The 25,445-nt window shown below is 39.3% G+C and overlaps 1 protein-coding gene across 1 annotated transcript in view; it reads left to right on the plus strand.

Annotated features, from left to right (window-relative positions):
• The first annotated feature begins 3,135 nt into the window (after window positions 1-3,135).
• The window catches only part of LOC123838335 (dol-P-Man:Man(7)GlcNAc(2)-PP-Dol alpha-1,6-mannosyltransferase-like), a 32,566-nt gene continuing 10,256 nt past the window's right edge, over window positions 3,136-25,445 (plus strand). The window contains 1 exon segment of the mRNA XM_045867360.3: window positions 3,136-4,875. The gene's annotated coding sequence lies outside the window, so the exon portion shown is untranslated.

Consider the following 25,445-nt stretch of genomic DNA (forward strand, 5'->3'; position numbering starts at 1 on the left):
AGGGAGAAAAGTAAGTGTTCACTTCATTTGCAAATTTTTTCTTTCCTCCAGCCCTTTAAGGAGGACCAACTGCTGAATTCTCCTTTGTGAAATAGGCTCCAAGCATAATGAAACATCAGAGGTGCAGTGGTGGAAGTGGTAGTGAGGGCCTCACGTGGGAGAAGTCAATCCAGGAAGGAGGTGCAGAAAAGACTTCATAGGAAGGGGGGCTGCATGGGTGGCTTAGTTGGTTAAGCGTCTGCCTTCAGGTCATGATCCTGGGGTCCTGGGATAGAGTACTGTATCGGGCTCCTTGCTCAGCGGGCAACCTTCTTCTCCCTTTCCCTCTGCTGCTACCCCTTCTTGTGCTCTCTCTCTGTCAAATAAGTAAGTAAATAAATAAATAAATCTTTTAAAAAAAAAGACTTCATAGGAAGGAAAACTGTTACAAAGGGTTGGAGACATGTCATACTTATATTTGTATTTCTATTCCAAATTCTCTGCTCCCTGTCCTGGCATCTATCATAGTGTTTTAGATGTGCTGTCCACTGGACTTCACTGAGTTCTTCCAGTTCCATAGAGGAGAGTCTGTTCTTTCAGTGGGTGCTGACTTCTCTCTGGGAGTTCCCATGAGATGAGACCCGGAGCTATGGTCCAAAGAGAAAAAAAAAAAAATCCATTAGGACAACTCTGTAAGAACTCAGGAACGGGAGTGAATTTAGAGTTAAACAGCCAGGAGCATGGCGTCCGGGTTTGCCACGTAACAGTGGTGTGAACCTGAATGAGTGACATCACTTCTTTGATTTTAAGTTTATGCATCTTTAAAATGAAAGTATTGATGCCAATGCCACCATGGGATAAAGTTTATAAAATCAGTTGGCAAAGTTAGTGGAATTTAGAAGACTCTCATTTAAATTTTAGTTTCTTTCCATCGATTAGAAGGCAGCCCACAATATTTTGACGAACACTTCTCTCCGCCCCTCCACCTGGCTGATTTGCAGAGGAAGATCAATTTCAGATGGTATCATTTAGAAAATCAGACATTTAAGCCTTGATTAAATGACCCCTTGCTTGGTCAGAGTTCAATATCAAGACCCCTTAATGACTGTTGCTTTGATCAGCTGGGATTTTACTTGATCTAAATGTTAGATCCCTAGGACAGCTTTTAGGATTGCTTTCAGCAAAATACGCCACTTAATTACCTAATAATGGGCACACCTTTTATCCAAGTGTGATGATAAGTCAGCTTAAGTGTAGAACAGGGAGTCATCTAAAGTCTCAGAAACTTTGAATCTATATCAACAGTGAGTTCTCTGCAGTCCTGTTGGTCTATCGGTAGAGATCCAAATAAGGTAGAAGAAGAGGGGGAATGGTGACACAGCATTCTCCAGGAATGAGTTAGTATCAGGAGCAAAGTGCACTTTGAAGGTGAGAAGGGCAGGGTGGGAAAGGTGTGTTACAGAAGCGGCTAATCCAGCCTTTCTCAGACTCAGATGAGAAAACTCCGGACTGTATTAACTTACTAGGCTTCTTTGCAAGGAGTTAATTTGATAGCTCTAATGCTATATACACCTCGAAATCATTATTTGTTGTGTTTGAAATGGGAAATTGAAATTTGATGAAGTCATTTAGACCAGCCCAGATCTCATGCAAAGCAATTGGTTCAGAGCTATTAGCACAGCAGATTTCTCGGTCCAGTGAGAGTTTGATATAGGAGGGGAATCTCTTTGTGATTCCTTCCATTTCAAGCTCCAGACAAACTGCCCTTTCTGGGTCTTTAACTTGTTTCTCTGATTACTTTGTAAGTGTCTCTCAGGAAAGTTTTTCCTCAATTTGCTGCTCACTGGTCTAAGCCTTTGCTTCCATCCCTCTCTCCTTGCTCCTTTCTTTCTTTCTTTCTTTCTTTCTTTCTTTCTTTCTTTCTTTCTTTCTTTCTTTCTTTCTTTCTTTCTTTCTTTCTTTCTTCCTTCCTTCCTTCCTTCCTTCCTTCCTTCCTTCCTTCCTTCCTTCCCTCCCTCCCTCCCTCCCTCCTTCCCTCCCTCTCTCTCTCTCTTTCTTTCTTTCTTAAATACACCATCTTTGAGAAACTGCATCAGATGGAGATCTCCTAAATTTACTGTTCTCCACTCCTCACTTTTTTTCTTGGCTGTCTACTCATATTTCTCCCTTATACTTTTGCAGTAATATTTCATATATTCACTCTTTTCCTCTAAATGGTTGCCAAAATATGCAGCTGCTTCCTCCCAAATATCATGAAGATCCGCCCTCTTATCTATCAAAAGGGGAAAAAAGACTTCATTTCCAAACCCCAAATTCCAGTTAACCATATAAGAAATGAAGAGTCTCTAGACAACTACTATTTGGTCAACTGGTTTTTTTCCACTTGATTTTACAGTCCCGACATCACTTGGTTGGGTCAGCCTCGGCCCAGGCAGCTACAAACATCATTTCCATTGCTTCCATTCCACTATTCACTCAGGTGCCCTGTCCAGGCAAGCTGTAGGAGCACAGCTAGACATTGCACACTGCACACCAATAGCCTTTTCCCTCTTTGCCAGGGTCACTGGGGCGGTGAGGACCTATAGAGGAAACATCCTCTCCCTCTATTCTTACTCTTCCTGGCCAATAAGAGGAAGTTTGAGGTAAGAGGAAGAAGTGCTTTTGTTTTTTTATTTTTCTGGACCACTCCCATAAAAGAAGGGGTGGTATCGATCTGTTTGGTGTGATGGTGAGTGTGGGCATCTAGCCGTCTATTGTTGGGTGGAGTGAACGTGTGAAAGGTTGCAGGCATTTGTGGCCTCCTTCCTTTGTCTCTGTTAATAGGACCCTCTGCATTCAAAAGGGATGAGGCAAGCCGGGATCTTCTAGTACCTAGTGGGGCAAGTGTCTGTTCTGTAGGTCTGAAGTCTTTGAGTGTGTGAAGGGTGAGGGAGGAGTATCCTGAAGCCTACACTGGCCTCAAGTTCAAGCTTTGCTCTTCAATATAGTTTTATTAGTACTAATCAGATATTTTAAAACCCCTTTATCTATAATTGGATTTGAGCTCAAAGAAGACAAGGGTAATGATTATTATCTTAAACTCCAATAAGACCAGGTTTTCTATTTCATTTCCTGATTATTAAAATTATATGTACCTAAAACAATAATTATCTATATTTCCACAACTCGTTGCTTTTTCCTTAGGTAGTCTCATGTCAATCCTAAAAATTAAAAAACATCTCATGCCCAATACAATTCTAGCAGCAGTTCCATGAGAGGGATGGGGTCTCATGGAGTTAATCAAAGTTCTAGAGATGAGGAAACAGACACAGGGAGGCAAGATGAAATGTTTGAGGTGAGACCACTTCCATGGATAGTAGAGGAGCCACTGATAACCTTATCTCATTCCTAATGTAGGAGGCCAGCCTATCTCTCTTGCTTTGTGTTCTGCTCTACTAAGCACAGTGGACTCTCAGTCAATATTATCCCAAGATACATTGAGAGTTTTTTTATTTAGTTTGGGAAAATATGAATTGAGTAATTCTACAACTCAAGAAGAGAGGAGTTAAGAAAAGACATGGTAGGGCTCTTGAAGAGAATAGAGCTCCATCATCATAGCCTAAATATAAGTAGATAGGTAGATAGGTAGGTAGCTACATACATATATACATATACAATCTTTTGACTTTTCTGACTATTTCTTTAAATTAGGCTACTTTCTCCCTGGTCTTATTTTCTTTTCCAGCATTCCATTCATGTGCTTTTGCCTGCCACTGAGTCTCCCTTAGTTCGTGTTTTATCTGGCTTATTTGGATACCTATTCACATCTCACTAGCTAACCTTACACCTCAGGCAAATAATTTTATGTTTCTGAAATCTATATTGACACCATTAAATGAAACCTCTAGATTCTCTCTAGCTTGAACCGAGAGCAGAGTAAAGTAACTCATTTGGGAAGGAGCTGAGGCCCAGATGCTCTGGCTAGTGAATGTGGTTATACTCATTCCATTAACTATTGCTTCTACCAATTTACAATGGGGTTAAGCAGTCTTCTGGAAAAATATTAAAACACTTCCCCAAGTTTTAATTTTGGAGGTTCCCTCATATAAAGCATGTCTAATAAACTGGGGGTCTCTGACTAAGGCCCTATCATAGAAAAGGCCATTAAGGACCTCCAAGGGAACTCACCATAAGTGAAAAAAATGTGAAGCACACAAAAACTCTAAATATTAAAGGAGGGTCATATTTCCATCAACTGTTTGGTGAGTGGTAAGAAAGTTCATTTGAACTAGTCATCGTTGGCATAAGTTGTATGATCTGGGAGAAAATAACATATGGGAATGGAAGAAGCTTTATCACTATGCTATAATGCTTTAGGATTCACACAGTCTAGCTCTGGGACCTCCTCTTCTTTCAGTTAAAAACAAAAGTGATGTGTTCCTTTTCATGTTCTTAAAATCAGTAATGTGGATCTCTGATTTTAAGAATGGTGGTATTATAGGGGCGCCTGGGTGGCTCAGTCGTTAAGCGTCTGCCTTCTGCTCAGGTCGTGATCCCGGGGTCCTGGGATCGAGCCCTGTGTTGGGCTCCCTGCTCCGCGGGGCGGGAAGCCTGCTTCTCCCTCTCCCACTCCCCATGCTTGGGTTCCTTCCCTCACTTTGTCTCTCTCTGTCAAATAAATAAATAAAATCTTTAAAAAAAAAAAAAGAATGGTGGTATTATATCAGCTCTGCTGCATTCTTATCCCATCAACCTCAGGGCATTGAGGAGTTCCAGCTCCAGGGACATGGTGGCACAGCAGACATGGCCTCTGAAGCAGAGTTGTAGCTTGACGTGAAACCACTGTGAAACTGCTGGGGCCTGAGTCCTCGAACTTGTCGCCATAGTGACAATGATCAAGACGATTAATGAGTGCATGTAAGTATTCTGGAGGGCATTCTAGGAATTTCTTGAAGAAAGGGACTAAGACCGGCTTTCCTGTGGTCAAAAAATAAGGTAAGCATTAACGTTGATTAGAGAATCTCCAGTAGATCCATTCATTGCCCTTCCTTTGCTCAGCTCTGTATGACATGTGGTCTCCTGCAAGCTGCATTTCTCAGGCATCATCATCTGTTTCTGGGGGCTTTGGTCAATGAGAGGCACTGGAAGGAGACTGGAGGGTGGAAATCAGGGAGAAACCAGGGTATTTCTCCCTCTCCCTCTGTTCTTTAGATGGCATCTCTGGCAGTGATTATGTATCTTTGATGGCTTCAGTTGCCATCCAAAAGGCCTGTCAAGGTTTCAGTTTCCACAGGGTGATCCTTAGCCTTCTTCTCTTTTTCCCTCCACTCTAGGGGTAGAAGCAGTTTCTTATTATTACCAATCTCTGGCTTATCTCAATGTCCTCTGGTTGACTTCTTAGCCTTTTTTATTGAGTGATAGAATATAATCAATTCTCTGCATTAAATTTCTCTTTATTAAATAATCAGAGTGTTTTCTGCTTCCTGATTAGATCTACTAATACACCAATGAAGCCTGAGAAACCTAATGTTTTAGTCAGCTATTGCCACAGTCATGCTGCATAACAAACTCCAAAACTCAAAGGCTTAACATAACACATTTTCTTCTTATATTGATGGATCTGTAGATTGAATGTTACTTAGCCAGGTAAGGCTGGACTCCAGGCTTCCAGCTGAGTTCAAGTTTGTCCCATGTATCTCTCCTCTTTCTTGGAGCAGTGGTTATCCAGAACATATGGTATGATCCCTGTATCTTCTTCTGGAACTGAGGTTGAAAGGGCAGCAACTGCACTGGGAACATGTTAATCTCACAGTAGATCATCAAAGGACAGAAGCTCAGTTGTGCAAGCTCATTTCTGCCCTGGTCACATTACTTAATGTCTCATTGATTAAAGCAAGTCACATGTCAGAGCACAAAATCAAGAGCCAGAAGAGTATATTCTGCCCACCATAAAGCCAGGCAGGGGTGTGGTTATATGATTCTATTATGGGGGAGGAAGCAATTGGAACCAGTAATCAAATCTACCACATTTGGCTGAAAGTAAGATTCATCATCTCTAAGAAAATTGAGCAGTATCATCATTTACTATAGCTTGTGCAAGTGATGGCTAACTCATGTTTTATTTTTTTCTGTTTCTGGACACTGATGTTGATTTGTAATTCAGAAGTTATACTCCATTATATTTTTACCAAGGACCGTCTCTTTATAAAAAAAATAGAAAAATGTCATTTATTATCTCTCAAATTAAACTCACCATTCTGTCTGCTTCTTTCTGCGGCTGAGGCTGGGACTCAGCAGGCCACATCTCTGCTTTGCCAACTGATTCCATGCTTGGCTTTGCCAGCAGGGGGTGCTGCAGGGGACTGCCAGGTTAGAGCAGGAAGTAGGGACTTTCTCCTTTTTGTTTGCTTCCTGTGGGCTTCCTTTCAGCTCTCTCTCCAGTGAATATAACCCAGCAAAAGTCTTTAAACTCAGCAACAGCAGTTCATTCCAGTGGCTGCAGTTAGATCCACTTTCCAGTGTTCCCAACACTCCTAGCACTAGCGGAGTGGCACGCCCACCTCGGAAGAATCCTTCCTCCAAGTGCTTATGTTTTTAGTAATTCCAACCTCTTTCCTTTGCTGTTTCTCTTTAAGGAGTGAGAGCTACTTCCAGCGGTTTACTTCATCTCACCTTAGCGTTCTCTTTTTCAGTTAGCAATTCTTTTTATCTAATTAATAATTGTTAATATCAAATTCCTTCTTTTAAAATAACAGGCGAAATTGCTGTCTCCCACCAGGAGATACTTTTTCATAGACTCTATGCTTTTACCTAATAAGATTCTGCTTCATCTTTAGGGAAGACACCTATTGCCAAAAAAAAAAAAAAAAAAAGAAGGAGGAGAAGGAGAGGGAGAAATAATGTAGGAGGGAAGAACAGTCCATGGTTGGGGGCCAGGCTGTCAGAACTCAGCTGGGTTTTATTGCAGTTCTCCAGGGATACAGATTCCTTTGCGTTAGAAAGCTGAAGACGGTTTAGATGACCAAGGAGACTGGAAAGTAGTGTGGGCAAGAGAGCAAAGGGGTAACAGCCTTCCCTTCAACATAATAGAATAGCTTTTAATTTCTTCTTTGAGACCTCAAAATTATGAAGTAAGTAGATTTTCTGCAAAGTGGGCTTATTATGACTATCAAGTTCCAAACAACTGTGTATCCAGTAGTTGCATTCTAAATAGGGTGAGGCATGGCCCATCCTGTACTTTAGGGATTTCATGGTGGCTTCATCATGTAGGCATGATCCACTGTTAACTCAATCTCTAGCCCCCTTTTCCTCTCCTGAGGATGGCAGGTGGGGCTGAAAGTTCCAAGCTTCTTTTCATGACTGGTCCTTCTGGTGACCAGCACCCATCCAGGAGCCCACTAAGAGTTACTTTATTAGAAATAAAGATGCCCCTATCACCCAGAAAATTCTAAGGGATTTGAGAGCCCTGTGTAAGATGCCTCTATCAGCCCCATTACTCAGGAAATTACTAGGGTCTTAAAATCTGTGTCAGAAACCAGGATCAAAGACCAAATATTAGCAGGAAATGGGAGAAGAAACCAATATATTCTTATTATTTCACACCCACTCTCACTATAGACCTTTATATATGTTATTCCCTCTACCTCAAATGATGTTCCCACTCTTAATCTTAAATCCTTTCCTCCTGGCTAATTCCTCCTTGTCTTCCTTCACAGCTCTCCTTAGACTAGGATAGATGCCCCAGTTGTGTCCTGCTATATTGGCATATTCTTATTTGTTTTATAGCACTCATCACAAAATACTGAAATGACTACTTTCCACATCTATCTTCACTATTAAAATGTAAACTTGGGGAGAGTGTGTGTTTTCTTCTACTGTGCCTCTTGTTCTTAGCACAATGACTGACACATCGTAGGCATTCCAGAAATGTTTAATGGAGGGACTAACAATGTGCTGGGTTTATAGGGGGTGGTAGTGACAGTCAATCACACATAGATTTGTGACTTATCTATCATACTTTGCATTCTGTGTATCTAGATCAGTGCTCCCTGGTGAATTTGATAGCATTTGCTAAGGGACTACACTTTGAGAAGCAAAGCTATGGAAAATGTATCCAAAATGGAGCCCTGTGGCTAGGGCCCTGAGTAGGAAAGAAGTAAATCAGGCTTACATGTCTCCATTCTACCGGACCTGCCTGCTTTTCTCCTCATCCTTTACATCCTGGGCTTTTCATCTTTCCTTAGCCAAAATCTATTTCTTGGAAAGCATACATATTCCTGAGTTCAGGGGCAGAAAAGTGTAAACTACCATGTGACTTGTTTAATATTGTTTACATTTTTAAACAAGGACCAAAGCCTCTGTTTATTTTGAAATGAGGGAATGGAACTCTTATTGTGTGATGTCAGGTTTAAGAAGCTAGTGAGGGAACAGGAGACCACACTTGTAGGCGACCACAGCCTTGACTCACTTAGGAAGTGCAGCCCCAAGAACGGCGCCTGGGACAGGGTGGGTGCACAGACATGTTTGTTGAATCAATAAAGTCATTCCAGTCTAGCATATCCTTCAGTGAAAAGAAAAAAAGTATACAAATTTTGTGTGCACAGACTATCTGTGCCATTGTGGGCCTTCTGGAGTTGTCCCTGAGACTCATTTAAACACACACACACACACACACACACACATCCTACCTACAGAGTGCTTGCTCACGCTCCATGAGAAAAACTGAAAATAAAATATTGTTAAAATAGATGTTGCTCTGGCTGAAAATTTGCACATTTGTTAAATGATTCACTCTATTAGGTGGGCAGAAACAGGCACAAAAAACTCACTTGGGAAGAACCATCAACTATGGGATGCTTGGACTTAAAAGTAGGGAGAAGCATGAATTTCTGTGCCCAATTCTTTGCATCTCCCCACCATTAAGAAAGATTTTATCATTTCAGAATGTAGAGGTTGACAGTCTCTGATTTTTGGAAACTTCTCTTGAAGCTCTTGGTACTTCCAAAAATGGGTGGTCGGTAACACTCTGTAGAAAAGACCTCCATTGTGGAGGGTAAGAGTTGTCATAGGCATTATAGAGAACAGAAAGGAGAACATGCTGTGTTCCTGAGCATTCATTATTTCACTGAGGACACTGTCATTCCTTATGGTTACCCTGATGAGCACCAAGCAATGCTGATGGATTCGTAAGGCTCAGACCCTGACTCTAGTACTCCATCAAGGTTAGATATGCTCTACTCTGCTGCCTTTTTGGTGGTTTTGTGTTTGCTTCGCTCTTTTCCTGTCTTTTATACATGCCTCCATGTGACACTTATTGATATCACCGTTGCTGAGTTTGGGCATGCTTCCAAAGAAGCTTGGATTTGCTCTTACTTTTCCATCCAATAAATTCATCTGTTAAGTATTGGGAGAAGAATTCTGGAAACTCTATCACTAGTTGGCAGCTATCACATTTCTTAGGAGAAGAAAAATCTTCAATCTAGTTGGAATCATATTTCTTGTGCTGGAATGGATTTAAGACAAAAAATATATTGCACTTTTGGGCATGGACCTTGATTTTTCAACATATATCTTCCATGTGTTAGGAACTGATGATGCACATTTTTCCCCCCTTGGGGATCTTCTTTTCCTTAAGGCATTAAATTGCCTGCTCAGATGTATAAAGTGTCCACTACCTTGAATGAATGTGCTAATTAACAATGCCAAAATTTATGAACATACACTGAGAAGAAAGAGGAGATTAAAATCCTGTTTTATTTAGGTATTTTATGTTTACAAAAAGGAAAACAAATTAAGGTGAAGCGATTTCCTTTGTCTAGCTGACAATTTAGAAACAAAAGGCAGTCATGAATTGTGTGGAAGGAGGAGAGCAAAAGCTGTCTTTTTTTATGCCTCTCTAACAGATACTTCACACCAGTCGTTCTTAGACTCTGCCATCCATGAGCCCCTGAGAGAGCCCTCATGGTTAGCCTTGCCCAAGCCTCCGTCCATTGCCTAAACTCCTCTATCCAACTGTAACTCAGTTGATCTTGTAGGTTACCATCACCAAACAGTTCTTAAACCTGGCCAACTCTAGTTACTGTCTACTTTTGTGACATTTCGTTCTCTAACTCAGTGGTTCGTAGAGTGTGGTCTCTGCCCCAGCAGCGGCATCACCTGGGAACTTGTTAGAAATGCGCACTCTAAGGTACAATTCCAGCCCTCTTACATAATACATTTTGGGTGGCACCCAGCCAATCTGTGTTTCAACAGGCACTCCAGGTGATTTTGATGCCTGCCCTAACTGGAAAGATCTTGCTTCCTAATTTGAAAATGAAGATTAAAAAACTGTTCTTTGGTCTGACTGCAAGGTAGTAAACAAGTAACCATAGAACAAGTATTAAACCCATACTAATCAATTAGTGATAGCCACATGCTTCTGAAGGTCAGCCAATCAGCAACAGCATTACTCCAGGAACTGCTTCTGAAAGTCAGCTAATCCCTAAACTTCACAGCTGAAAGTCAGCCAATCTCTAAACACTCCCACTTCAGAAAGTCTGCCAATCCTTGAACACCATGGTTCTTAAAACCTTTATGATATCAAGTTTTGCTTTGTACAGAAAGATTACGATTTATAAGAAGTAGCTTCTTGGTTGCTTAGTAAGCAATAAATTTAGCTTCTTTGTTTCACACACATGTGATTGGGAATTTCACCCATCAACAAAAGGGTCATTGGTGATTTTGAGAGAGTCAAAATTTGTACAGTCCCCCCTTAGCCTTGGGAGATACATTCCAAGACTCCCAGAGGATGCCTGAAAGTGTGGATAGTACAAACCCTATATATACAAGGGTTTTTTTTCTCTATATACATACATACATACCTCTGATAAAATTTAATTTATAAATTAGGCACAGTAAGAGATTAATAATAATAACTAATAATGAAATAGAACAATTATAGCAGTATGCTGTAATAAAAGTAATGTAAATGTGGTCTTTTTCTCTCAAAATATTGTACTGCACTCACCCTTCTTGTGATGATGTGAGCTGATAAAATGCCTATGTGAGATGAAGTAAAGTGAATGATAGAGGCATTGTGACATAGTGTTAGGCTACTATTGACCTTCTGATGATATGTCAGAAGGAGAATCATCTGTTTCCAGAATGCAGTTGCCCCTAGGTAACTGAAATGGTAGAAAGTGAACCTGCAGATAAGGGGACACTACTGTATTGAGAGAAGATTCGCCGGCATTACTAAAATTTCGGTGGTGAGGACAATACATGATGTGTCTTGTCCAAGACAAGGAGTAAGTATGAATCACATAGAAGATTTATATGGTAATCAAAATATATAAGAAAAAATAAGAAATGAGATATAATAATTATTGATTACTATATAGGCATTGTTATTATAAACAATGACTATTCACTTTATAAAAAGTTGTGATATAAGAATCAGGAGAATGGTGGGGGAGAAGAAAGGAAGTCATGAGGGTGGTTTTGGTGCTAAATTGTAATTTTTGATAACAGGAAGCCAAGGGGGGGAAAAAGAAATACATGGCAAAGTTGAAAGTAGATAAAAATAAATGATGTCACAATGAACATCAAGTAAATTTTAAGGCAATCTGAGAACTATTTGGTGAGCACATACCTGTCCTCTAAGATGCTGGAGATATAAAGGTCAAACTGTCAGAAGAGACAAGCTGTCATTAATTTCAGTACAATCCAAAGAAGAAATTAATTAATTCTGACGGTAGTGATATGGTGAGAAAAAGTTGCAAAGAGGAATTCCTGTGAGTTGGGCCTTTTAAAGCTGAGTAGGCACTTCCTAGGCAGACTGCAAAGAGAAGAACATTCCAGGGTGAGAGAATAATGGGGCAAGGGCAGAGGTGTGAAAATAAGAATGGGATTTGGGAAATAGTGAGTAATTGAGGGAAATGGATGGGAGTGAGGCTTTGGAAAGATAGTTCAGGGCCAGGATATGAAGAGCCTATACATCATGATCAGGAGTTTAAATTTATCCTGAAGGCATTAATTTTCATTTTAACCTGAAGCAATAATGTTACTTTTCACGTGTTGGTATCTAACCTTAAGCTGGAACAGACTAATGTTCACTGTTCTCAGTAGGGGTGTGGTATGCACTGAATTGTGTCCCTCCAAAGTTAAATGTTGAAGCCCTAACTACCAGTGTCATTGTGTCTGTAGCAAGGAAGTAATTAAGGTTAAATGAGATCATAGGGTGGACCCTAATCTGATAGAATTAGTGTCCTTATAAGAAGAGACACCAGAGAGGTTTTTCTCTCTCTGTGTCTCCTCCACACACTCCCTTTATCTCTCTTTCCCACCCCCTCCCCCGACCCCTCCACACCTCTCTCTCTCTCTCTCCACCATGTGAGGACACTGCAAGAAGGCAGCCATCTGCAAGCCAGGAAGAGGGCTCTCACCAGAACCAAACCATGCTGATTTCAGACTTCCAGCTTCTAGAACTATTATAAAATAAATCCCTGTTGTTTAAGCCACTCACTCTTCGGTATTTTGTTATGGCAACCCAAGCAGACTAAGAGAGGTACTACTGACATGGGTTGAAACAATCCTTTACCGTATAGGACAATCCTGTACATTGTAGGATATTTAGTCTGGTCCCCAACTATGAAATACTGATAGTGCTACTCTGTCACCATGACAATCAAAACATGCTCCTAAGGAATTCCAAATACCCCTTAGTGGGGGATTGTAATATTTCTGGTAGAAAACCACAAAAGGAAGCTATAAAGAAGATTACTATATTAAAATAGGATCCACCAGTACTTCATGATCTCTCAGCAGTTGTTAAGGGAGGGCTTTTACTTATCAAGAGTAAGACAATGTGATATACCAAAGAACAACCTTGATAATTCTTCCCAAGTATCTATGGGGTTGAGATGAAGTCTCTAATTTTGAGAAAGCAAAATTGATCCCTTGTCTTGTTGCCAAATGACTAATGCATCATATACTAGCGAAAAAAAACAAAGAAAAAACAATAAGCCCTTTGCCTCTTGAGATATAAAACCCAAACAAAAGAAAACAGTAAGGGGATATACTGTTGAGCACTAATCTCCAAAATAAATAAAGCATTGGGTCCTTTCCTTTAGGAAAAAGTTATCCCTAATTTTTGCAGTACTGAATTTGGCAGATACGTGGTACTTTGAATATAGAATAATTGTATGAAGAAATTGCTGTTTATCTCACCCTAAAAAAGACTAAATTTTATCTTGGTAAACTTGTGAGGTTTTTTTCAAAACTGCAGTGTCTTTTATTTGGAGAACCCAGTTTTTCTGAACTCCTTTTAAAGCTCTTCAAGTAAAAATACTTTAGAATATTTTACCACAGCTGAAATTTCATCATGCTCCTTTACAATTAGAGACAATTATTTTCTGCTTTCTATCACCATAGATTTATTTTTCTCTTCTTGGACTCCATATAAATGGAATCAGTCACTCTGATTATTTTGTGTCTGGTGTTTCTCATTCAACATATTTGAGACTCATCCATATTAATGTGTGTGTCAGTAGTTGTTGTTGTTGTTGTTGTTGTTTCTGAGTGGTATTTCAGTGAGTGGACATAACAGAATTTGTTTACCTATTCTTCCTTTGATGGGCATGTGGCTGTTTCCAGGTTTGGCAATAATGAGTAAGGCTGCTAGGAACACTACTGTACATGTCTTTTTGTGGATATAAGCTTTTGTTTCTTATCTAGAAGTGGAAATGTTGAGTCATGGAGTAGATGTATATTTAACTTTATAAGAAACTGAAAAACAGTTTTCCTAAGTTTTTGTATAATTTTACACTCCAGCAACAATGTATGAGAGTTGCAGGTGCTCCCCGATCCTTGTGTTAAATGGGGTCAGTCTTTTAAAATTTTAGCCATTTTAAGTGGTTGTAAACAGTATCGCACTGTCACTTTAATTTGCATTTCCATGATGGCCTATGATGCTAAACATCTTTACATGTGCCTTTCATAAATCTCTTCTTAAGTCTTTTGTCCATTTTTATTGGGTCATTTGTCTTGATATTGTTGATTTATAAAGACTTTTTTATATTTCTGGATACAAGATATTTTTTTAGATATTGTATTTTTTTCCCCAAGCTGTTACTCGCTTTTCATTTTCTTGATGGTATTTTTTGATTAGCAAGCATTTCTAATTTGATGAAATCCAGTTTATTAATGTTTCCCTTTTCTGTATAGTGCATTTTGTGTCCTAAGAAATCTTTGATTACCCCAAAGTCATGAGGATATTCTCCCATGAGTTCTTCTAGAAGTTTTATAGTTTTAGCTTTTACACTTAGCTCTATAATCCATCTCAAATTATTCCTTTTAGTATGGAATTAGTAGGGTCAAGTTTGCCATATATTGAGTTCTCCATGATATGCATTTGCATCCAGGAGCTTTACTGGGGAGCGCGCACAGGAAAAGTACTTCTGAGGTGTAAAGGAAGCGTGATTGGGCAGAGAGCGAAATTAAACTGTGATGCAAAAGAAGCTCTCAGGATTTGGGATGGCTCTTCAACATCGTTACAAATGATGCAGGAGGCCTGGGCCTTTGTACCTCTCTCTACATTAGCCAGTTATTGGATTCCAGCTCTCACCAAAGAGACGTTGCAACACTGGTTGACAGAACAATTTCTGGAGAGGAAGGGACTCAGCTGTGAGCCCTCAGCAGCCAACACTCCAGTGGCAGAGAAATGAGTCTGAAGAGGGAATCTGGATAGTGCACAATAGCAACTAGCATCATTATAGCACCACTGCAAGGATATTTTTGTTTTATTTTCCATATGGATATTCAGTTTTCTTCCCACTATTTGTAAACAGACTTTTCTTTCTCCTATTAAATTGACTTGGTGCCTTGGTCAAAAATCAATTGTGTGGGTAAGTGCCTCTACGCTATGTTCTCTTTCATTTTCATTTGTCTGTCCTTATGGTAACATCAAACTGTCTTAGTGATTATGGTTTTATAATTTCTGATATTGGGTAGTGTAAGTCCTCCATACTATCAAATTTGTTCATTTTCAAAATTGTTTTGGCTCTTCTTGATCATTAGCATCTTCAGAAAAATTTAGGATCAGCTTGAATTTCTTCAAAACACTGCTGAATTTGTTTGAGAGTGTCTCAAACCTATAGATAATTTTGGGGAGAACTGATATCTTAACAACATTGAATCTTTCAATAATGTACACCATTATTAAAGACCTAAATGTGAGACTTGAAACCATAAAAATTGTAGAAGAGAGCACAGGCAGTAATTTCTTTGACATCAGCTGTAACAATATTTTTATAGGTATGTCTAGAGGCAAGGGAAATAAAAGCAAAAATAAACTATTGGGACTACATCAAAATAAAAACTTCTATACAGCTAAGGAAACAATCAACAAAACTAAAAGGCAACCTACTGAATGGGAGAAGGTATCTGTAAGTGACACATCCAATAAAGGATTAGTGTCCAAAATATATAAAGAATTGATAAAACTCAACACCTCAAAAACAAATAACCTAATTAAAAAATGGGCAGAAGACATAAACAAACATTTCTTCAAAGAAGACATCCAGATGGCCAATAGACACATGGAAAGATGCTCAACATCACTCATCATCAGGGAATTGCAAATCAAAACTACAATGAGATATCATCTCACACCTGTCAGAATGGCTAAAATCAAAAACACAAGAAACAACAAGTGTTGGTGACAATGTGGAGATAAAGGAACCCTTGTGCAGTATTGGTGGGAATACAAACTGGTGCAGCCATTGTTGAAAACAGTATGGAGGTTCCTCAAAAAGTTAAAAATAGAACTACCCTATGATCCAGCAATCATACTACTAAGTATTTACCCCAAAACTACAAAAACACTAATAGTAGCATTATTTACAATAGCTTTATATTTATTATGTTGGAAACAGCCCAAGTGTCCATTGATAGATGAATGGATAAAGAAATAGTATGTGTGTGTGTGTGTATATATATATATATATATATACTATATACATATATATAATATATACATATACATGGTATATATAGTATAGTATTATACTAAAGAAATAGTATATATATACACAAAGGAATATTATTCAGTCATAAAAAGAATGAAATCTTGCCATTTGCAACAACATGGATGGAGCTAGACAGTATAATGCTAAGCCAGATAAGTCAGTCAGAGAAAGACAAATACCATATGATTTCAATCAGATGTGGAGTTTAAGAAACAAAACAAATGAAAAAAGGGGGGGAAAAATAAGAGAGAGAGAGGGAGGGAGACAGATAAACCAAGAGAACAACTGATGGTTACCAGAGGGGAGGTGGGTGAGGGATGGGTGAAATAGGTGATGGGGATTAAAGAGCACACTTACCATGATGAGCACTGGATGTTGTATGGAAGTGCTGAGTCACTATATTGTATACCTGCAACTAATATAACACTGTATGTTAACTATACTGGAAGTAAAGTAAAAAACTTCATAAAAAATTATGAATATCATATGTTTCTCCCCCTTTGTGTTTTAATTTCTCTCAGCAATCTTTTGTAATTTACAATGTGTAGTCTTGCATACCTTTCATTAGCTTAATTTTCAGATATTTGATTTTTTAGATGCTATTATAAATAACATTTTAAACTTAATGTCATTTTCCAATTGTTTATGGCTAGAATGTAGAAATATGATGGATTTGCAAATTGTGTATCATGCTAACTCTAGTTCTAGTAGTTTTTGGCAAATTTCAAAGAGTGTTGTAATTGCAAATCATGCCTGTAAATAGTGAGAGTTTTACTTTTTCTTCTTCAATATTTATTCTTTTTATTTCTTTTGTTTTTTTTATTGCTGTAGACTAGACTTCAGTACAATGTATTACCTTTATTGTACTTATTTTGGGTTTAATTTTCTCTTTTTTTGCTAGTTCCTTAAGAGGAAACCTACATGATCAATTTTTTATATTATTTTTATTTTCTAATAAAGGCATTTAATGTAATAAATTGCCTTCTAAGATTGCTTTAATGTACCTAACAAATTTTAATATGTGGTATTTTCATTACCATTCATTTAAAAGTATTTTCTAATTTCCCCTGTGATTTCTTCTTTGACTCATGGGTTATTTAGATGTGTGTAGCCAACTTTCCAAATATTTGAAGATTTTCTAGATGTCTTATTATGATCAATTTCTAATTTAATATTATAGTGGTCAGAGAGCATACTCTGTATGTCTACCTTGGTGAATGCTCCATGTGCATTTGAAAAGAATATCTCTTCAGGATTGAAATTATTGGGTATTGTTCTAAAATATCAATTAGTTTTGGGACTGATGGCAGTTTTCAGACTTTCTATATCATCACTGATTTTGTCTCTTTATTTCATCAATTACTGAGAGAGGATGTTAAAATTACCTATTTCTACCTTTTTTTTTAAAAGATAGATTTACACATTTTGCTTTTCATTCTCTTGGATTTTGTCCATGTATTTTGAAATGCTTTTATTAGGAGCATGAATATTTAGAGGATTATTATGTTTCCTTGATGACTCACCTTTTTAAAATCATTAAGTAATGTCCCTCTTAAACCCTGGTAGTACCCTTGATCTTGAAATTTAATTTGTCTGTTATTATTATAGCCACACAACCCATCTTAGAGTTGGTGTTTGCATGTTTCATCTTATAGCACACATTTACTTTTCACCTATCTGTGTCTTTGTATTTAAAGTGGGTTTCTTGCATGTCATCTAGCTGGCTCAGATGCAACTGTTGATCTCTGGATTGTGAGTTTGAGCCCCACGTTAGGTGTAGAGATTGCTTAAGGAAATTTTTTTAAAAAGTTATTAAAGTGGGTTTCTTGCAAATAGCATAGAGTTATGTCTTGTATTTTTAATCCAGTCTGATAATCTTTGTTTTTCAGTGGGAGTGTTTAGTTAATTTAAAATTAATATAATTACTGGTATGGTTGGATCTGAGTATATCATACTGCTATTTGTTCTGATAGTTCCATTTACTCTTTGTTTCGCTGTTCATTTTTTGATGACTTCTATTGGGTGAATTGAATATGATTTTTTACTTATACGTATCTCCACCATTGACTTTTTAGCTGTACTTTTTTAGTGTTTGCTCTAGATATTAAAACATGCATCTTTAACTTAACATAGTGTATCTTCAAACAATATTTAATTATATAACACAATGGAAAGAATCCCACAATGGTATAAAGAAGCTTATCCCCTCCCTCAATCCTTTGTGTTCTTGTGGTTATAAATTTTACCTATACAATGCTATAAGTCCAAGAATACATTGCTATTATTTTTGTTTTAGACAATCAAAAATTATATATGTATGATGTATATATCAACATACCATTTCTGCTGCTCCTCATTCCTCCTTGCAGATACTCAGAGGTGATTTCTCTCAATTCTGCCAGGCCTCAAGTCTTCTGAGTACATGCTCTACATGTACTTAGTGAACGAACTTAGTGAAGGACTGTGGGAAAAAGCTGCTGAATACATACTTGCTCTGTGACTGGGGAACCATGGGGTTCAAATCCACTATGCCAATATACATGTGACTGTGTGATACTGTGATTTATAAGAAATATATCTGGTCCTTGTCCACAAAACCAGTTCCTGGTTTATAGATCCCACAAACTCGGGATTTCCTGAGATAAGAGCAATGGGAGCACCTTTTGTTACATTTGGTCTCTTGTCCTTAATTCCAGAAATTGCTTCAGATCCAGAAAGGTGAAATGGGTGTCTTGTTATTCATAGCAAGCCCCTTTCTACCACAACTGGGTTTATGTTAATGAGATAACTTTTGGAAAGCACCTAAGGAAGGGGGCTGGTGGCCAGGGGAACCAACCATGAAGAGAAGGTTGGGACTCTCAGTCCCACCCCCTGATTTTGGGGGATGGGAGAGAGGCTGGAGTTTAAAACCATCATCAATTGCCATTGACTTAATCAACCATGCCTATGTAATGAAGCCTCCACAAAAACCCAAAAGGACAGTGTTCAGAGAACTTCTGGGCTGGTAAACGCATGAAGATAAGGAAAGGTGGCACATCTGGAGAGGGCATGCAAGCTCTGTGCTCTTCCCCACACCTTACCCTAGGCATTGCTTCCATCTGGTTGTCCTTGAGCTATATCCTTTTTTACCCTTATGGTAATCTAGTAAGTAAAATGTTCCTCTGAGTTCTATGAGCCACTCTAGCAAATTAGCTGAACCCAAGGAGGGAGTTATTGAGACTGTTAGGTAGAAGCTAGACAGGAACAGTGGAAGGAATACCCAGAGGCAGAGTCCCAAGTCCTGGAAGGGGAATGATAGAGACAAGAGCTGAAGGCAAGGAAATTGATAACAAGGTTACACATTAAAAGCCTGGGAGTACAACATCCTGACATTGCAGCTTTCAAGACAGATCAAGAGCCACAGGTGCAGGTGTAGAGCATGCACTCTCCTCTTCCTCCTCTGCCCCAGGGTAACCTCTAGACTTATTATAATACATTTGCCTTGTGGGTATAGCCCCACCGCCCCCATGGAGAAAGGCTGCCAGAACTGTTCAGGTACAAACCTTGCAGGGTCAAAAACTGCCCCCCCAAACCTGTGGGAGGAGTTCTCCAAATGATTGGAAGCAGCCTCTTTTAGAGAACACCCCACTGCGCGTCACAGCTCTTCCCAGCCAAGAAAGCTGCAGCAGTTTTCCAATCCCTAAACAACCTAGGGCTGGTTCCATCTCATGAAACCTGCCTCTCCCCACCTTGGGCCCCTCCCCCACCTTGAGAGTGTACTTTTGCTTTAATAAACTGCTTTGTGCTTCTACTCTCCTTCTGGCTATCTTTTGTCTGAGCATGGATCCTCACCTAAATCTTCTCATGGGAATCCAAGGATCGGGACCTCCATTCCCACAGTACAGACTGCCCCACTGGTAACAAGGTCTCCAATCTATAGCCTATCAGTCAGAAGCACAGGTGGTCATTGCAACTGGCATTTGAAGTGGCAGAGGAGGCAGTCTTTTAGGATTGAGCCCTTAACCTGTGGAATCTGATTCAATCTCCAGGTAGAGAGTATGAAAATTGAGTTGAATTGTAGGACACCCAGATAGTGTGCAGAAAATTGTTGGATATATGGGGAAGAACCCCACACACATTAGAAATTGGTCTCAGAATACCCCTTGTAGGTCATTAAAAGTTCATTGAGATTTTGCCTGTTTTTTCCTTCCCCCTATCAGTATCAGATTTTCCACTCTGCCAGGGATGAAGGTGGCCCTGGGTCTCTTTTCTCCTAAGAAGGGCTGGTCACTTTCGGGGGAATGTAGTTCATTTAGATATCTTTGTGTTCTTATCTCTCTGACAGATGAAGGAAAGAATGCCCGCAGCTATGATTTAGTAACTTCTCTGGAGTGCTTTTGCTGCTAGAATGAAAGCAACAGTTTCTCGTGACTTTTTACATCCTTACAGGAAGTGGCAGTCACCCGCTGTCACTTTAAATTTGTCTGTGGAACTCAATCCCTCAGTGAAAATTGGTATAAGCCTATGACTTCTGTGATCACTTTCAGTTAATAAAAAGGTCTTACAGTTAGCAATTCAAAAGTTTAGTCCAAATTAATAATAAATACTTAAAATTTCATTTAAGTTTCCCCTTTCTCTTGTCCAGCTTGACACCAGCAGTAGAAGAGGGGACATCACTGGCTTTCTCTTACCTGCCCTGTGCTTTTGCCCTTCGTCCTGTCTTTCTAATTGGCTTTCAGACCCCTGCGAGGTGGAGAGAGTGGGGAGAGCAAAGAGTGAGGAAGCAGAAAACCCTCAATTGACCAACACCAATTTCTGGCTATGGTGGATTTTTTTTTTTTTTTAAACTCAGCACTTCCTTGAGATCTTTCATGGATTCTTGGAGACCTGTGTCTGTCTCCCTCATTATCAGGGAATCTCTCACCTGACTTACCCTCCATGAAGGTAGATCCATCTCTATTGCAATGGGTCTTTTATACTTTCCTCAGCTCTTAGCACTCTGGCTTCAGTTTGGCTGTGACTTTTGCTTCCAGGTATTCCTGTTGAACAAAACTGCAGACTTCCACGCTGTCCTTGCCCTGAGGAAACACATTCTTTGACCAACTTTAGGAGAGCAGGTTCCCCTGTAGCTGTCTCTTTATCTTCTAAGCAACTAGCCACACAACTCTTACCTTTAGGTTTTCTAGATGGACTGTATGGCCATGTTATTAAACTCTCTGGGAAACCATCTTGAAGCATCTTTCTTTGTCAGGATGTGAAGAGTAAGGATCCCCAGTGCTCCCCCATAGGGAATTAGGATTCACAACCCAAGACTACTGTCTCCAAAATACTTGCTAATCTCCAAACCCCAACCTCTTTACAACCTTTCTGTGGGTGAGAAGCTTAAGAGTTACAAACCTGATTTTTCACCTCCTTTAGAAATTATATGATCTTTTACCTCACTTTGGGATTGTGAAACACTAGATAATAGGCCCAACATAGAGTTGCTTATGTTAAGCCCCATGTTACCAAACCAAAACTTTACTTAATAAGTTTTGGCTCTCCCACAAAGGGAATCTTAAACCAGTCAGTCAGGAATTGCCTGGTCAGCACTAGTTAGGTAATCTTCCTGATAGACCCTTGCTATCCCCTAAAGGAAAGTAACCTTGTGATAACCAACCTACTTTTGTCTAGTGTAACTTCCTTATTCCTGTTCCTTTCTGCCTATAAAAGTCCTTCATTTTGTACAGCTTTTTGGAGCTTCTTTCTATCTGCTAGATTAGAGGCTGCATGATTCATGAGTCATTAAATAAAACCAATAAGATCTTTAAAATTTATTCCATTGGATTTTGTTTTTTAACAAAATGTAACATCTTGGTGCCTCAGTGGAAACTTGCATTTAAAAAAAAAATCCCGTTCTACTTGAAGTCATGAAAAATTGAAAACAACCCACAGTCTAGTAATTAAAGGATATTGGGGTATAACTATTCAATATAATATTCTGTAGCACCCTCCAAAAAAGAATGAGGACACTCTTTATTTGTTGATTTGAAATTATCCCTAAAATATAGTGTTAAGCAAAAAAAAAGGAACAGTGTGTAGATACAGGATGCAATTGCTATTTTTAAAAAAGTGGAAATAGATATGTTTTTGCTAGTGTTTAATAAAATATCTCTGATAGGATATATAGGAAACTGGTTGCCTCTAGGGAGGGATATTTGGTAGCCAGGGATAGCTTTTTGTACTTTTTGAAATTTAAACCAAGTGAATATATAATTATGTTTAAAAAGAAGATAATGTTAAATTGAAAAAATGCATGTACAGTGAGGAAGTAAAGATTAAACTGATTCTTTCCAGAGCTTGGCTGTGAAGGAAAGAAAAGAGCAGGAGCCAGAACTGGGTGCAAGGTTGAGGAGTGATGTTTTATTTTTTGTAGCAATGTCATGGCTATTCCATGATTTGTATAAGACTATGATGGGATTTTGGAAATGCTACTTCTAAATTATGGCTCCTTGGAATATTGAATATTTTAGGCTAAAGGAGTTTGAGAAAACAACAGAAGCAGGAAGGTCACTCTGACCTTACCCCCACTGGTCTCCCCTGCAAGAGGTCATAAGACCCTCATATGAGATGTGCCCTCTCAATACCTGGAGGGAGAAAACACCCTTATCTGCAAAGACAAAGAGATACCAAGAAGAATCCTAACAAACAGGTCTTAGTAATTTCCCCCAGTTTATTGCACTTCCTTCAAACTCTCTGAAATATCATATTTCTACATGACTGCCTACTCTTCAATCCAAGCATAAAAATACTCAGGTCCAACTGTTTCCTCAGGTCCTCATTTCCTTATGAAGGCTCCCATGTCACATAAAACTTGTATGCAAGAAATTTGTATGGTTTTCTTTTGTTAACCTTTCTTTGTGTCAGTTTAATATTCAGATCCAGCCAGGAACCCCAACAGGGTCAAGGAAAACTTGTTCATTCCCTACAGCTATTATATTGAATCATGACATCCTTCTCCCACCCAGGTATTTATTGACACCCACTGATTTACAGGAGACTTAGGGTCCTCCTGGGAAATCTTGAGCTGTATCCACAATGGGGATTCAGACGTATACCAATATGTCTCCCAAATGGTGTTTGACTAGGAGGGTGGAGAAGAGACTGGAATATTTGACAGGACTGTTGTCGAGAGAACTCTAAGGAGTTATGTTCTGAGTTTGTCATTCACATAGAAAATAGTGTGCAAGGAACCCTCTGGAGTTGTACAAAGCTTCAGGTCTGTTGGGACACACTTGCCATTAAGCTTCTTAAAAAACATTAGGGCAGAGGTTTGGGAGCCAAAACCTTCTCTTCTGTCTGCATACGTAGTTGTCCAGGCACCATGCAATGTACTGATGCTAGTGTCCTCACTGAAAACATTGGCAGGCAGGGCGGTCAGCAGGACTCTACACCCCAGCATGGAGCCCTAGCTCAGCAGAGGTGAGGCCAGCAATTAGATATATTGCAGATTCAGCTGGAATTTTCAGAGGCTGCTGAGCTGGGGACAAGAGTGCCAATAACTCTCCAGCAATGGATGATAGAACCTCAACACAGGGACAGGGAGTGGGCTAGGAGAGGTAGATCTCTGGCAAGGAAGCAGCAACCAACACAGCTTTTTCATGAATATATGTAAGATCCCCCTTCCTTTTGGGGATCTCACATATACTGGAGACAGAGGTGGGTGGAGGTTGGGGTTAGAATACTTGGCAAGTTGCAGGAAAACTTTTGTAAACTACTTTTTTTTTAATCCGGTATAATTTGAGTTCAATCTGGAAGCTGATGAAACCTGAGAGCATTTGGGTTCCATAATATTTTTATTTATTTATAATTTACTTTTTGTGTAATAGAGATTTGTATATGTTTATTAGCTGTGTTTGAGTAATTAAGAGGAAGAACTAGAACATAAAAGAATATAAGTGAGGGAGGAAATAAACCAATTTGTCAAGGTCTTGGTCCTAGAATTGAGGGAAATGGTGGAGAGATAGGATCCAAAAAAGGGCACCTTTTCTACAGAATCAGGAGGGGAAGGGGAGAGGAAATGGATTTGTAAACATGGATTGGACTTTCTCAGTGCAGTCAAGGGCTGTCTTGTCTGCTGAGAGATGAGTAAGACAAGAGTAGACTGGGAGTCTTGAGGAGAGCCCTGAAGGTTTAGCTACTCCTTTTGGGGAATTGTGGTTGACTAGACAACTATAAAATAATTGTTGAGTGGTGCCAAGGGCCCCACTGGAGTTGAAGACCATGAATTTTAAGTGACATAGCCTTCCCTGACCCCTTAAGTCTCTAGGTTAGGTGCCTTCCTGTGGGCTTCCATGGTAGTCTGAATTTCCATATGATAATTATTTACCACACTATAGTGTAGTTGTTGAGCTTCCCCGCTCCAAGAAGGAGGAAGCTCTCTCTTATTCACTGTTGTATTCTTTTCTGAGTCTAGTATAGTTTCTTCTACTATTTTTAATGCATAGCAGATGCTCAACAAATATTGGCTGAATAAGCATCAGCAATATGGCAGTTGTGAGATTTCTCCCATCACTTTCAGATGCCAGGGTAGAGAAGCAAAAGAGATGGATGGTGTAAATGGTCCAGAGTGATTAGAAGATTTTCAGGTGGGTTTAGTAGGGGGTGAAGATGTTAAGGGAGCTGGCAAGAGCCTTGTTGACACATGCTCCATGAAGATTGGGTTGGACAGGATTTGAGAGGTGGTGCATGCCAAGGTGAGGGAAAGGTCTGGGGCGAGACCATGGGAGTGGAGTGTTTATGGGAATCATTAGAGCTGGAGCAGAGCTGGGATGTGATGTTGGCAGGTCCAGATGTGCTCCTGGCCTTGACATTCTACTTCTCAGTGCATTCCTCACAACCTAGTGGGAACCTCCCACCACCAAGGATAAGGAGGAGGAAAAAGTTTAAACAACAAATAGATCCTACTTGAAAAACAGATTTGTGAGTGGGAGAAGAAAACAGACATTGGAACTTGATTTTTAAATGACAATCTTGACATTAAATTCTTACAGAGAATTTTTCTTTCAAATAGTTAACATGAGATTTGCAAAATCATGTCGTTAAACTTTGCAATTCTCCTAGCCTTGGGTCAGTATTATCTTGGCTTTGAAAGCGGGGACCATACCCGAGTCATCTTTGTAGGCCCTGGGCCTAGCATATAGAGTATTGTCCAGTAGGCTGGCATTGACCTAAAGTCTATCCCCTGGTCTTGCACTTAATTACTATACTAACAATTAGAACCTATTTCCACTGACACCCCGATCAATTAAATTCACATGCCTGTTTTTTGAGCTATCCAAGAGTTTCCCTTTCTAGCTTGCAGATATTCTGTTTAGGTAATACCAGGCAGGGCAACAAGACAAGCTTTGTACAGATTTCAGAACTTTATGAGTGAGGAACACTCACAGGTTCTGGAAGACTGCATTAAGAACGAATGTCTGCTGGGATATGAAACATCACATCACTCTCACAAATAGGTTCTGG

This window comes from Mirounga angustirostris, unplaced genomic scaffold, assembly GCF_029215605.1.
Source record: "Mirounga angustirostris isolate CCGP_5_RB_7025 unplaced genomic scaffold, mMirAng1.0.hap1 SCAF_3, whole genome shotgun sequence".
NCBI classification, from domain to species: domain Eukaryota; kingdom Metazoa; phylum Chordata; class Mammalia; order Carnivora; family Phocidae; genus Mirounga; species Mirounga angustirostris.